This window comes from Anser anser (genome assembly GCF_964211835.1).
Source record: "Anser anser genome assembly, chromosome: 5".
Lineage (NCBI taxonomy): Eukaryota > Metazoa > Chordata > Aves > Anseriformes > Anatidae > Anser > Anser anser.
In genome coordinates, this window is record NC_139725.1 from 66,160,290 (window position 1) to 66,172,466 (window position 12,177).

Below are 12,177 nucleotides of genomic sequence, written 5' to 3' on the forward strand. Positions count from 1 at the left end.
AGGCCAGATGTGACAGGAGTCAACTGCTTTGGTTGCCCAAAGCAGCTCTTCCTCCTAGGCAAAGCATAGCAGCTGCATTTGCACATTTCTGCGGCAAAACGTCCAGCCGATGCATGTAACCTGCCAGGTTATTTTGGTATTTCTGGCATTTATAGACCGAGCTCTGCCTCGTGTGTGCTCTGAATGTTGTGTGAATGCTTGCAAGAAAGGAAAAGAGCTGTGGTGCTCTGAGACCAATAAACTGATTATCCAAATTAAGAAGAATGCAACTGGGATACATGCGGTTACAGAACGATGTCTCCAAGCGTCTGGAGAGTCAATAACAACATATCTCAGTGGCTTTGCCTGGGCCCTGCAAAAGGAGGTGGAGATTAACTTCAGTGCCTTGAAAGATGTGTCTCATCCCCTGCATCCTCAATGTGAGTGGGAGTAACACGAGCAAGGGAGTCCCCCCAGGAGCGATGTCCCTTTGTGCTCCCGCTCCAAGAGCAGGAGCGACGGACAAGGAGCGGTGGTGCTCTGCGGTCCGCGTGGCTGCTATCAGGAAATCCACAGCGCGGATGACGTATGGACAGATCAAAAAGGGCTTCGATCTGCCACATCAGCTGCTTGACACATCGTAAGCCTCTTATCCTTTGGAAAGAGTGCAAAAGCCGTGCTTCTTGCCTGTCTCTTCTGCCTTGCCTTCCTGTCAGTATCTTCTCATGACAGAAGCACTCCACAGCTCTGCCTGCACTCGCCCCAAATTCTGTAATTTCTTCTAATTGGTAATGTTTTGGGGTGATGTTAGTAGCATGTATTTGAAAAAGGAATGGCTTGAAAGAGAACTGTTCTCCTGGTAGACACCCCACTCAGTACTCCATAAATAACGGGGAGGCAAAATCTCATCACAGCCTGGTTGTGCTGGGAACCGCCCTTCTGGCTACATTGTGCTATAAGAAGCTGGTAATTTACCATTACTACCCTAATGAAATATTTAACCAGATTTATCAATGTGACTTCATTAGTCAGTGCGCTCCTCAGCCTGGATCTGGCGCCATGGCTTCCTTGCCCTTTTGTAACGTGCTTTGGAAAACTTGATTTATTTATCTCCAGCATCTCCTCCGTTCTATCTGCGTTGCTACAGCTGGACTACAAAACCTGTCGCTCATTGATCAGCTTCAGGGGAAAGCATTTACAAGAGCTGGCTGGAGAGGAACCAGGGTGTGATTAGACTGTAATCAGGGGTGCTTCGTTTCTTCTTTAGCAAGCCCCAGACTGGCTGCTGTAACGAGCCCTCGCTGTGCGAGCTGTCTGCCTCCCTTCTGCTTGGAGGCAGGCAGAGAGGCGAGGGCTGCGCAGCATCGGAGAGGGCTGGGGGCTGCGGGCAGCGGGAGTGCACCCTCACTTCAGGGGGGATGTTTGTCTATTTCCTGACCTTTCTTAGAGCAAAATGTGCTGTGAGAGCTGCTGGGCAGCCTGCCTCAGCCTCCTGGGCTGGGGGCTTGGTGTCGGGTTTGGTCGGGTCACACCCCGGCACGCTGCGATAGCTGTCCTTTTGTAGGAGGTGTAGGTATGAACAAAATGGACAGAATGGGGGGCCTGTGGCAGAGAGAGGGTTTTTGCTGATTCCCTATGAAAGTCAAAACTCAAACCCAAAGAAAAATCACAGAATTCCGTGATTCTGTGAAAAGTATTTATTTATTTATTTATTTGACCCCCATCCCCCAATCCTTGAAGCAACGTTGGTGCCTGCCTGGCACAGTCGGTGTGTAAGGTGTAAGGCTTCTTTTCATGGTGAAGGTAAATAATTGATTAACCACATGAAGTGGAAGGATGATTGCAGGGCTGCTGCTTTCAGCACTGCCATACACACTGTGTTGTTCTCTCTGGTTTCCCTCTACATGTCAGCAGCGTTTCCCCTCTGCAGGCCCTTGGGCTCCGGTGTCCCGCAGATCCTTCCCGCCAGGACTGCACCCTGCGGCAGCAGCAGCATGCAGCGCACCCACCTTTTCTTGTTGCCAAAATGTTGCTTTGCAAGGCCCCCCAGGGGTGGAGGCCCCTCACCAGCCCCATCCTGGTGCGCAGGGCTGGAGGGGCCGGGCTCTGCGGGCTGCACCGCGGTGTCTTCTCCTCTACGCGCAGAATCGATTTCCTTGGTTCATTTTACTGCTGCGTGTCAGGGATAAGCATACGCAATATACGACTCCAGCTACCGCTTTCTTGGCAACTAGTAATTTGAAGTTTTACTATACGTTATATTACACACTACAAAGTCATTGACTTCCTCTGGCTGATCTCAAATGCACTTAAATCATGGATGAATGAACATATTTTTCAAAGATAAGCCCAGAGCAAATGAATTGGATTTATTTTTAATGCTGACTTGTTTCTAATGCCCAGTGACACATGAACAAACGATTGCCATCAGTTGTCCTCTTTCTCTGTAGGATATTGCTTTCGGCAGGATAATATCAGTGCATTTAGTGCTATAAATCATGCCTCTGGCTTGATATTTCTTCCTTAAGGAAAGGGCTGAGATTCATCCTCCAGAAGATAGATCAAACTTTCCTTCTTGTCATGGTACCATTGAAGTCAACAGCAAAACTCATGTGATTTGTCTGATTCAAGGACATCGCTGCCCTGACGTATCTCCATTGACTGATCTCACCAGCCACTGGGTGAAGGCAGGGAGAGGATGCGGACGGGTTGGCGGGGTCCCTGAGCCCCCCTGGGGCTGGGCACCAAGCACCCAGTGTGTCTGTGACTGGAGCACAGGGTGTAGGCTACCTGCTTACTGCTGTCTGTGAAAGGTGTCCTGTACTTCTGGTCATCCCCTGGGGCTCTTCAGATCTGCTGCACCCTTCTGCAGCTGAGGGACAGTGACAAGCAGCTAATGCCGTATTCAATGGTCAGGGCACCGCTGCTTTGCTCAGTGGCTTAATAATGTTTTCTGGATTTCTTTCCTATTCCCTTCCTACATTTTTAGAATACTTCTGTGGCTTTATTTGATTTCTGCTAAGCATGGAGTTAATATTTTTCACAGGCCTTTCTTATAACACATAATATCTTCCAGGGAAGATTGTTATATCTTTGCAGAGGAAAGTTGAGCATCTTATTAGATCCTCATGTGAAAGCTAAGAAAAGAACATTTCCCTGTGCTATTTAGAGTGGTGAGCAAACTATGTTAAAATACAGTGAAAAGATTCCCAAGAGCCACCCCAAGTACAACTTAAAATTAGCGTGCTTAAGGACTCTGATGCATCCCTCAGCTGGCCATGCTTTCCAAGGAAAATAAGAAATTCTCCCTGCAGGTGGTGGGGGACAGGTTTCCTACGATGTGCCATCAGCAACACCACTGCGTGTTCATTGCATTTTGGGTAACACCTCTGGAAAGAGGTAAAAAGGCCCCAGCATGATATCAGAGTGTGGGTGCTGTGGGATACAGAAGCATCAAGGTGCGCTCTCAGCCCTGAGGCTCTGGCACGTGAAAGAGGAGGCAGACACCAGAAAGTTGCCCCAGTCACAGCTCTGGAAGCTTGGTCGGGCCCCAGCCTCTGGCAGCTGACGAAGGCAGATGCGCTTCATTTGTCATGCTGGAAGGAGAGGTGTTGGGTGCTCCTGCCCGGGGGCAGCCAGGTTCTGTGTGTGCACGATGCCCGGCAGCGGGGCCGGTGTGTGAGCCTGCGGAGCGTGGCAGAACGTGGCAGGGACAGATCTCAGCATGGGCAGCAGCTTGTGGAGACTTTTGCAGCTGCAGCCAAGGTATTGTACACACCATTTAGAGGCATCTCTCTCTCTTTCTCTCCTTTTCTTTTTTTTTTTTTCTTTAGTAGAGAGCCTGTTTTTTGACATTTAGGCACATAGTGCCATATGTTGTTTTTCACGGTGTAATGATGTGAGGCACCTTAATGATGAAATACTGGCATCCTTCCTAAGAGGTGAAGCAAAAGAAACCTGCTCTTGCTCATGAGAGTCTTTGCAAACCCTGTGGACGGGCTGCCACGGGGATCTGGGTGCTAACAGGCACCTTTGGCACCCGAGGGCTGGGGCCATGCACGTTTCCCTCCTGGCAATGAGGGGGAGCTGAGCTCCACACCCCGTGCCAGCACTGGGGCAGGTCTGACCCCCCATGCCCACCCCAATGGTGCCAGGGACCCTTCGTTTTTCTATATATCATGACAACATTACTATAATGGCTTTTTAAATACCCTTCAGAATATATGCTAGAGATCCAAGGAGCTATTAATAGAAAGCATTTTAAATCTCTCTAGTATTGTTTATGGCAGCCTCTTGTGAATTTGCAATGAAACGATAACTCTGCTGGGGAAATCAATTATGCCAAGCAGTTTGTTACATCATTTTTCAGTGTATTAATTTTAATTTCAACAGAGAAAAAGCCACAGCGAATCCATCCATCATGTTTGAATGAGATGGTGTATGCTGGCCTCTCGGGGCTCCTCCAGCTCTGTAGTCGCTGTTATCAATAAAGGGGAAGGAGAAATGTTGGGTAATTTCCAAATATGAGAAACTGTTACAAATAGGAGTGAACCAATTATTATAGCTCAGGTTTAGTCTCCACACTGGGGATACAGCATGCGTTTGGCTTTAACTGAACAAAATAAAACAGATAACCATTTCAGTAGACTTGCACATACAAGTGTTTTAACATCAGGGCAAGAGGTCTTCTGGTTTGATGCTTTTTCATTTGCTGCAACCAGATATAGAAACTCCTGCCTTTGTAGAGCTACAGTATATCATTCCTGGGGTTTAAATTCATAGGATTATAAACTTTTTCTAAAGAAAAGTCACTTAAAATGTACAGTTGACTTCATAACTATTTTTCTTTCACCTTGCACAGGATAGCTGTTATGCTTGTCTCTGACACTGGATTTGGTTCATTTAAAAAAATAAAACACTAAAATGAAAGAAGCACTATTATTTTGAAATCTTGTATATCCCAGCTTCCAGCTTCAATGTCCTGGACAAGTAGGATAAAGGCAATTCTTTGGGCTAGTGCAAATATTATGACTAGTTTAGTCCTTAAACTAATCCCACGACTCTCTTGTGTTCTTCCTGACCTGGAGAAAAATCTTACTGTAACTTTTAATACTGAAACAAGGATTCTATTGTTCTCTATTTTTTGTCACTGTGGTCGTCACTTTCCTGTCTTTTGTTCCCCTTCTTTATGTTATGTTTTTATGTCCCCCAACAACTCTGTCAGTACTAATATGGAAGAAGGGGAGACAATAGAAGTTGGAAAAAAACTTGGAAAATTGAAGTTTTTTTTTTATTAAGGTCTATGATTTTATAGTGTGAAAAAAGGAAGAACAAACTGTAACATTAATCTGATATCAGGAACACACACACACAAAAAAAAAAACTAATTTGAAATGTATTTCTTAGCCCATGCTATCTATTTCTAGCTCTGCTTCTGTGTTGTTTGTTTGTTTTGTTTTGTTTTGTTTTATTTTGGTGAATTTCTCCCATCCTCATCTGCACTGGTGCATAAAATCACAGTGGCCAAGAGCAGCCACGGGCCAAGAGTCAGTCTGGCCTCAATGAAAAGCCCTTCGTCACCAGCTGATGGTGGCCAATTTTACCTTTCACGTTACTCGCTGAGCTTATTACTGGAATCTCTGGAGCATCTGAAGTGATCCCCTGGGCCCGCTGCATTCAGTAATGCTGGGATATGTCTGCAGTCTCCCTTTATTCAATTTCCTGGTAAAAGTAAAAGGAATCACAGTCAAAATTCAGTTTAATTCTAATAGGAAGAAAACCCGTCAAGTGTTGGGTGCGCTTGCAGCACGTGGTGCTGAGCCCTGCACAGCTGCAGGAGGGACGGGCACGAGGGCAGGAGGACGCTGGTGCCCCGCAGGGCTGCCCGGACGGCTGCTCCCCGCTGCCCTGGCTCAGCACCAGCTCGTTTCCCTGCATCGCCCGGGGGTCTGACACTGGGAGCTGTACCCGAGCTCGCACACCAGCTCGGTTTTACGGCTTTATGCAGCTGCTGTGCGAGGCAGTGCCCTACCACCTTAGAAAGTTTCCTGGAGAAATGATGCCCCGGGAAGGCAGTGTTTGGGACACGCTCCCAGGGAACCGCACGGGTGTTGCTGCGGGCAACTGGGCCCACAGGATGCCCTTGGGCATGCCAGGAAAGGCGTCTGTTCATGTACGTGATGGGGCCAGATACTGCCACTGTGGGGTGCAGCGCTGGCCCTGGGAGGCTCTTCGGTGGCCACCAAGTCTCACCCTTCTCTTCCTGCCCCCTGGCCAGGGCTGACTGGAAGTGCTGTGCCCTTCTGAACCTCCCCTCCTGTGGTTCCTCCCTGTACCTTTCTCTCTGGCCTCCCCCTGCCTATGACATACCTGTTTTATCAGATTGCTCGGTGACTTTTCTTACCTCTCCCTCTTCCCCTACCTCGCGGCCCAGCCACAGCGCCCAGCAGCACCGAGATGTCGGCTCATGGTGTGGGGCCAGGCCCTGCCTGGGGCCCAGCCACGGTGCCGTCCTGCAGGCCGTGCCCAGCCCGGAGGAGGTCCCGCCGGGCTGAGGTAGGTTGTCTCTGTGACTAATTATGCATAATTATTGAGGAGTGGGTGCATTAATCATGCTTTGTGCTGCCTCCTTTATTCCTCTGTACAGCATTATCTGCAGGAAACCAGAGCGTCGCTGGGGGAGCGGGCACTGCTGTGGCACGTGGGAGCAGCGTGAGACGGCGCGTGCCCCCTTCTGCCTGCGCTCCCTGCCTGCAGCACCTCCTGGCCTGCCCCAGGAGGGGAAGGAAGGGGAAGGAGAGTCTGGCCCAGCAGGAGACAACAGCATCACGGTGAGGTGACACGGGAAGCCAGCACATCGGGCACACTCATCCAACTTGCAGCCCATTAAACGTGCAAACACAAATGACCGCATCCTTTCAAGAATCTTACGTGTCTCTGTATATGGGCTTGTGGAATACACGAATAAACCATGCATTTTTAGCTAATGTTACACATGTGTGTGTATACATACATACACAAGTCATATATATTTATAAAATCTTCAGCCCAATGCTCAATAATCAAGTGGTTTTTTTTTTCTATGCAGTGAAAACATAACTACTTTTTGTGACGCTTGCACAGATCAAATGCAAAGTTATTCAGGTTAATCAAAATTACAGCTGAATGTTAAGTGTTGCAGAAGGCTCTTATGGCACTGAATATACGTGAAATAAAATGGCTGATGAAATTTCATTTAACAATGAACAGTGGTGCCCATGAGAGAAAAATAACCTTCATTGTACATCTGCAAGGATGGGTTCTGGCTAATATTATGCAGTAAGGCAATCTTTCCTGCATAGAAAATACACCCTTTCCTTGCAAGCTGCTGATGCCAGCACATCTGTAACAGCTCCCCAAATCCCTGCAGATCCCTGTCTGCTGGGAGTACAATGCCATCCCCTTTCCCGGGACCTCCCAAACATGCATTCTCATCCTCACGCATAAATCATCTGCTGCTGGTCTCTGCCTTGATGCTATGTTAAAGGTTTGAGGCTGTGCGGTATTTTTGCAGAAGTTTGTTTGTGATTTGTTTTGTTCAGACGTGTGGAAGCCTCTCAGCCCGAATTCAAGTTGGTTATTGCTCCTCTCCATAGGGATCTGCAGTGGGACGTGGTCAGTGGGATGGAGCAGGAGCCTGGCAACCCTCGGTGCTGCCCAGTGCTGCTGGGGCTGGGGGCCGCGGGCACGGTTGGGGGTGCCCTGGGAGCCCCCAGCACTGGCAGGGGTGGACAAAGGCACGGCCACCAGCGGCTTGCAGGTCTAGGTAGTGCACGGCTTGTGCTGGCGTGAGCTTAATGGGAGGACAAAGAAAGTCATTAGCTACCGCGTGCAGCAGAAGCCTGATAAAATCGTGGCCACGTGCCGTGGTGTGTGGCACTCGGAGATGTGCCTGCGTACCTCGGCTGGTTTATGGAGAGCTGGCGCTTGGCAGCTCCTCTGTCATTGCTCCTGCACCCTGTTGCGAAGGAAAGCGGCGGCTTTCTGCAGGTGCTCGTGAGTAGTTTGTTATCCGGGTGACATTTAATGCTTTGTACCTTTTACAGCAGAGGTCTGTTTAGCAAACAGATACATAAAGAATGAGTGTTGGGAAAATTCATGGGCACAAAGTACAATTGCAAACAGGCTTTATCACAGGGATGTCCACAGCACATTGTTTTCTTGCTTATTAACTACTCCTGTTGCTTGCAAATACGTGGTGCAATAAAGCTGAGAGTTACTGGCTTGTTGTAAACACCAATCTCTTAAGAAGCCTCCAGCGTGCGCAGTCACTGAGGTATTTAGCTCCACTTGAGCCATGGTTTGCACGTGGCCACGCGCAGCACAGCAGCAGGCCTGGCGAGGCGGCACAAGGCACACGTAGCCTGCCTGGCGGGTGGCTCTGCTCCTCCACACAGCTTCTCTTCTTGCCACAGAGAAGTGTTTCACCTAGCCATTTATTCAAGCATAATGCGCTTTTATGGACTTTTATTTCTTAACTGTTGTAAACTTGCAGCAGATTTTATGGTCTTGAATTTATACTGCTCCAGTTGGATAGCTTAATCCCAGGGGGAAACACTTCACTTGGAAATTCAGGCTTTTTATGTCATCGCAAAACCTGTGGTGGCACATGTAAGTGGTGAGGGTGGGTACAGATTAGAGACGCTCTGGTCTTCGTGCTGGTTGTGCTTGTGCTCTGCACACGGGTTAATGACAGGATGGCTTGCCCTCGGGTGCCACAAGACCTGGACGTGTTAGCAGCTTGTGCTCCACTCGGCCGGCACAGCGCCAGGCACGGCCACGTGCCTCCGAGGCTTGGGGGGCCCCAGGGTCCCTGCCAAGGCGATGCCACACAGCAAGGCAGAGCGTGGGCAGGTAGTTCTGGCCCTGCTTTTCCTCCGTGGGACTGGGGGCCTGGGGGCTGCGGTGTCCCTGAGCTGGCTCAGCTCGGCAGCCGTGTCTGACAGCACCTCCCTGTGGGAGCGGCATGCTGACAGAAGGGTCTCCTCGCAGAGACACCAGCTTCAAATAAAAAAAGCGGTGGGAGCAGAGCGCAGTCAAGCACCACAAAACCTGCGCGAAGGTCTCCAGTGCTGGGCACTTGCAGGCCGGGCGCCATGGAGGCACCGAACCTCCCCTGGCTGCAGCCCGGCCTGTGCTCCACGCTGGGCCCCGAGCAGGGCGCAGGCAGCTGCAGGGACGGGGCAGGGCACACAGCTTGAATGCCAACTGAAGTCACAGCAGTTTTTTTTTTTTTCCAAACAGGCATTTTTAGATGCCAGAAATGTGGCATTTTTCTCTCTGTGCCCACTGAAGTGTATGGGAACACTCACAAGTTGCGCTGTCCTTCGGCATCAGGGCCTGGTCCCTTGGGAACTCTTTCAGCGCATCGCTTGACCTCTTAGTGGAAAAAGATTATCAGCAATAGACTGGGGCCTTGATTTCTCTGCAGTCATTTAAGGTCAATTTGATGCATGTAAGGACCCTGGTGGCTTGAGGAGTAAATCCACTCTCTTGTTTGCTCTTCCTTTAAAGTATTTAAACATCCCAAGGAAACCAAGCGAGCAGGGTTTCTTACGGGGTTTTCAGACCGCTGCAGGCTGTGGGTTGCTGCCTGAACCCTGGGCGCACGACCTTGCCTCTGCTCCACCTGGACCCAGGGCCACAGGCAGAGCAGGGGCAGATTTTTCTCCACATCCGCCGTGTGTCTTTAGCCTGTCATCACTTTGGCTTTCCCGTAACACCAATGATGGCAAAACTGAGCAGCCAGAGACATAGTGGGATATCCATAAAACCTGCGTGAGTGCTTTATGAGCTCTGCCATGCAATGGATGGAAACCGCTGAAAAATTTATTCAATGGTACGTACGTGAGAGCTTTTTCTGCATGAAGTTGTGAGCTGTGGGGACCTTGGGGAACACAGCACTTCCCATGAAGCTGCTGCAGTGCTTGCAAGACCCCTGAGGCTGCGAGGAGCCGCGGCGCTGGGATGGGTCACGCAGGTGCTCGGCCGGGGCCTCTGCTCTCCCTCCTGCTGCTGCAGGAAGCCTCAGCATTTACAACTCGCTTTACCTACTAGGAACTGCAGAGCTGGGAGCTAATTACAAGTGTGCTTTTATAAGACAGCCACAGCCTGCAGCTAGGGCTCAGTTTATATTGTCATCCTTGCCGGAAACACTGTCCTTGTACTCCCCCTCCAAATTATTTTCATACTGATGAATGTGCTATCTAGTTTCTGATCATTTCAGGGAATGTGTTGCTAAAATAGCAGTGATTATGCTGGAGAACCTGCTTGATAATGGAGGGCCGCTACACTGATAGTTTTGAGCTTCAGCCCTGGGAATAACCTGGCGACGGTTGGAAGAGGAGCGGAGCTTCTCTCCTTGCCACGTTCGGAATTAAACCCGCCATGAGAGCTGCCTAAGTATGTTGCAGCAGGGCTGGGGCTGGAAGGGCAGCCCCCCGTTTATCACAACTCAGGGTAACAGCACAGTGGCTGTGGCAGGGCTGTGCCAGCCGCTGCCCCGCGCTCCCTGAGCACAGTTCAGGGGTGAGATGGCTGTGATTCGGCTGCTCGATATGCCCGAAAACCCAGCCACGGTCTGACCTGACAGAACCGGCCACAGGCACACAACGAGCTGTCTCAGGATGCTAACAATAATAATCTTAATTTAAAAAAGAAGAGGCAAAGGTATGGGTGACACAATAGTGCCCTTGAACTGGTTCTGTTCAGGCTGCTGCTGGCTGCTGGCTGGCTGCTGGCTGCTGGCTGGTTCTGTTCAGGTTTGTTGCTAAATTGTTATTAAGTTGAGCTCTTTTTGGTACTTTGTTTTATTAGCATTTGTTAAAAAAAAAAATACATTATGCAAGGTTCTTTCAACATACGTATTATTTCATCCAGGTGTCTGGAACAACAACTCATTCAAATACATATTTAGACAGCCTTTTGAATGGTATTATTTGTCTGAAAATAATATACAACGTTGGATAAATAATGTGTGCTTATTTCAAAGCATATATTGTTATTTCCACCAACAGACAGCTGCTTTTACCAATTAAATAAATAAATAGTTTTGACAGCTCCCGAGGAGGATGCCAGCCTATTTCTGTACTTTTTCTTCAGAAGATTTTGAGCTGCCACAGCAAGGGCAGCGAAGGAAATCCCTGTAATTGCCCGACCAGCACAGGAGGCCAAGGGCCCGGGGACTGCAGCCATGTGCAGGCACAGAGGGCAAGCCCACATCTCCTCATAGGGGAGGAGGTGGCAGTGAGGTGACAGCCAGCACACTTCAGTCATTTTCACAAATGCACCTATTGTCTGGCTGCATGGAGAAACAAGGTCCCTGCTGAAGATTTCTTCCCGATCAGTATTGTTTAATTGCACGTTGGTCAAGACTTTGGGTTTTTACCTGTCAATCTCTCGTCCTTTTAGGGCCAGTTGCTACCCTGGCTGTTGCTGGGATGATGCTTGGGAGCTTATATATCATAAATACAGAAAGAAAAAAAAAAGAGAGGAAAGAAAAGACAATGGCTTGGAGCAACGCTTCCCAGCCCACAGAAGACAGCCCCGGCTGACTTCGTCAGGCGAGGCTTCGTGTGGGTTTTTCCCTCTGCAAAAGGGTGGGGGGGAACAAGCAAAGCACACCGCTGCTTATCGAGCGATGGGGCAGCACTGGGGAGCGGGGCTGGGCACGGTGCTGTGCGCGGGGTCCCTGCTGGGGGCAGGAGGCAGGGGCACCCCGCACTGGTGGCACCGCGCACAGCCTCCCTGTGGGAGGGAGGCCAGGGGAGGAACAGTTGTGCAAGGAAGCGTGTGAAAGAGGTGACAAAAAGCGTGAGCTGTACGGTGCACCGTTACCCACCTTTGCGTCGATGGGGCTTGATACAACGACAAGTTGGTGAAGCTGAGTGTTCATTAGGATTTAAGGTGGCTTAAGGTCTCTGTGGGTAGAGTCCAAGCCCAGGAATACTAAGCGGAATAAAAATGGTGCAGGCCCTTTTGCTTCAAAGTATTAGCTGTACACAAATGTATGGTCAGCTAGGAGGAAAATACAATAGACAATTCCTTTAATAGCTACTCTACCTTTTCTTTCTTTTTTTTTTCCTTCCTTTTTTTTTTTTTTTCCTGGATTATAAATCACTTTGGAGACATGGTATTACCTGCTGGATTTATATCCAGCTG